At 23.9% G+C, this 3,423-nt stretch overlaps 1 non-coding gene across 1 annotated transcript in view; it reads right to left on the reverse strand.

The window, feature by feature from the left end:
- LOC135172053 (small subunit ribosomal RNA) overlaps positions 1–144 on the reverse strand; it is a 1,921-nt gene extending 1,777 nt beyond the window's left edge. The window contains exon 1 of the ribosomal RNA XR_010300802.1: positions 1–144. This exon is cut by the window's left edge and continues 1,777 nt beyond it. This is a non-coding gene — a ribosomal RNA (small subunit ribosomal RNA).
- Positions 145–3,423: the final 3,279 nt, after the last annotated feature.

Here is a 3,423-nt window from a genome sequence, read left to right on the forward strand (position 1 = left end):
TCCAAGTAAATGTGAGTACGATCTAAGGAACCATAACTGATTTAATGAGCCATTCGCGGTTTCACCTTAATTCGGCATGTACTGAGACATGCATGGCTTAATCTTTGAGACAAGCATATCACTACTGGCAGGATCAACCAGGGAGCTTCGATTTTTTTTCTTTTAAAATATGAAACTCTTTTCATTTTATTAGGTGTTGATATAACACATTTTTTAAATTAAATGTGCAACACATTTTATTTTGTATTTGTTTTATTAACATCAAATACATTTTGAGGTGTTTTGCTGATTTTAATTTCAAACACTTTCCTCTCATCCACATTTGTAAATGTGAAAACATTCATCGTTAGATTTTTAAACGACATGGTTATAAGAAATAACTTTTTTCATTTTGACAACTTTATAATTTTACTTGGAGTGAAGTAAGTTAACGCTCTGTTAAAAAAAAAATGAGTGAAAAAGTAATAATATTATATCCTTTTACACACGAAATATCAAACGCCGTAGCGCGTACCACATAGAGAGTCATTCTGTCTTCGACTTGGACTCGTGGCAATGCTGTGCTATACTATAAGCGAAGTATACTTGGGTATGGGAAGCGAAGCCATTGCCCGACCTAGTATAAAACACGTGCATCAAGAGTCCCGCGTACTTGTACCTGTAGGTCCACTTCGACCGCCTGAACATAGAATATATTGCCCGTTCCATGATTACATTGTCAACCTTTATATGAATAAATATTGAATAATAAATTAATTATATATAAAAGGGAATTTATCATAATTGTGTGCATTCAATTATATACAAATATATATTTTTTTTTAATTAAAAATCCTGTGATGCTATTTTTGCATACCAACAAAAATAGCATCAACATTTAAGTCATCATTAAAAATTAATAATATCGGTTACTTGATAAATTATAAATTAGTTACATAGAATTTATTTTTATTTTAGGCATTCAATTATATATGAATATATATTTTTTTCAATGAAAAATTCTGTGATGCTATTTTTGCATACCAACAAAAATAGCATCAACGTTCCAAGACATCATTGAAAATTAATAATATCGGTTACTTGATAAAATATAAATTAGTTGTATAGAATTTAGTTTCATTTTATGCATTCAATTATATCTGAATATATATTTTTTTCAATTAAAAATTCTGTGATGCTATTTTTGCATACCAACAAAAATAGCATCAACGTTTCAAGTCATCATTAAAAATTAATAATATCGGTTACTTGATAAATTATAAATTAGTTACATAGAATTTATTTTTATTTTAGGCATTCAATTATATATGAATATATATTTTTTTCAATGAAAAATTCTGTGATGCTATTTTTGCATACCAACAAAAATAGGATCAACGTTCCAAGACATCATTGAAAATTAATAATATCGGTTACTTGATAAATTATAAATTAGTTACATAGAATTTATTTTTATTTTAGGCATTCAATTATATATGAATATATATTTTTTTCAATGAAAAATTCTGTGATGCTATTTTTGCATACCAACAAAAATAGCATCAACGTTCCAAGACATCATTGAAAATTAATAATATCGGTTACTTGATAAAATATAAATAAGTTGTATAGAATTTAGTTTAATTTTATGCATTCAATTATATTTGAATATATATTTTTTTCAATTAAAAATTCTGTGATGCTATTTTTGCATACCAACAAAAATAGCATCAACGTTCCAAGACATCATTGAAAATTAATAATATCGGTTACTTGATAAACTATAAAATAGTTGTATAGAATTTAGTTTAATTTTATGGATTCAATTATATATGAATATATATTTTTTTTAATTAAAAATTCTGTGATGCTATTTTTGCATACCAACAAAAATAGGATCAACGTTCCAAGACACTATTGAAAATTAATAATATCGGTTACTTGATAAAATATAAATTAGTTGTATAGAATTTAGTTTAATTTTATGCATTCAATTATATATGAATATAATTTTTTTCAATTAAAAATTCTGTGATGCTATTTTTGCATACCAACAAAAATAGCATCAACGTTCCAAGACATCATTGAAAATTAATAATATCGGTTACTTGATAAACTATAAAATAGTTGTATGGAATCTAGTTTAATTTTATGCATTCAATTATATATGAATATATATTTTTTTTAATTAAAAATTCTGTGATGCTATTTTTGCATACCAACAAAAATAGGATCAACGTTCCAAGACATCATTGAAAATTAATAATATCGGTTACTTGATAAATTATAAATTAGTTACATAGAATTTATTTTTATTTTAGGCATTCAATTATATATGAATATATATTTTTTTCAATGAAAAATTCTGTGATGCTATTTTTGCATACCAACAAAAATAGCATCAACGATCCAAGACATCATTGAAAATTAATAATATCGGTTACTTGATAAAATATAAATTAGTTGTATAGAATTTAGTTTAATTTTATGCATTCAATTATATCTGAATATATATTTTTTTCAATTAAAAATTCTGTGATGCTATTTTTGCATACCAACAAAAATAGCATCAACGTTCCAAGACATCATTGAAAATTAATAATATCGGTTACTTGATAAACTATAAAATAGTTGTATAGAATTTAGTTTAATTTTATGGATTCAATTATATATGAATATATATTTTTTTTAATTAAAAATTCTGTGATGCTATTTTTGCATACCAACAAAAATAGGATCAACGTTCCAAGACACCATTGAAAATTAATAATGTCGGTTACTTGATAAAATATAAATTAGTTGTATAGAATTTAGTTTAATTTTATGCATTCAATTATATATGAATATAATTTTTTTCATTTAAAAATTCTGTGATGCTATTTTTGCATACCAACAAAAATAGCATCAACGTTCCAAGACATCATTGAAAATTAATAATATCGGTTACTTGATAAACTATAAAATAGTTGTATGGAATCTAGTTTAATTTTATGCATTCAATTATATATGAATATATATTTTTTTTAATTAAAAATTCTGTGATGCTATTTTTGCATACCAACAAAAATAGGATCAACGTTTCAAGTCATCAATAAAAATTAATAATATCGGTTACTTGGTAAATTATAAATTAGTTATATAGAATTTAGTTTAATTTTATGCATTCAATTATATATGAATATATATTTTTTACAATTAAAAATTCTGTGATGCTATTTTTGCATACCAACAAAAATAGCATCAACTTTTCAAGTCATCACTAAAAATTAATAATATCGGTTACCTGATAAATTATAAATTAGTTATATAGAATTTAGTTTAATTTTATGCATTCAATTATACATGAATATAATTTTTTTCAATTAAAAATTCTGTGATGCTATTTTTGCATACCAACAAAAATAGCATCAAGCAAAAATATCACTTATTTTTCTAATTTTCGAC

This window comes from Diachasmimorpha longicaudata, unplaced genomic scaffold, assembly GCF_034640455.1.
Source record: "Diachasmimorpha longicaudata isolate KC_UGA_2023 unplaced genomic scaffold, iyDiaLong2 ctg00000147.1, whole genome shotgun sequence".
NCBI classification, from domain to species: domain Eukaryota; kingdom Metazoa; phylum Arthropoda; class Insecta; order Hymenoptera; family Braconidae; genus Diachasmimorpha; species Diachasmimorpha longicaudata.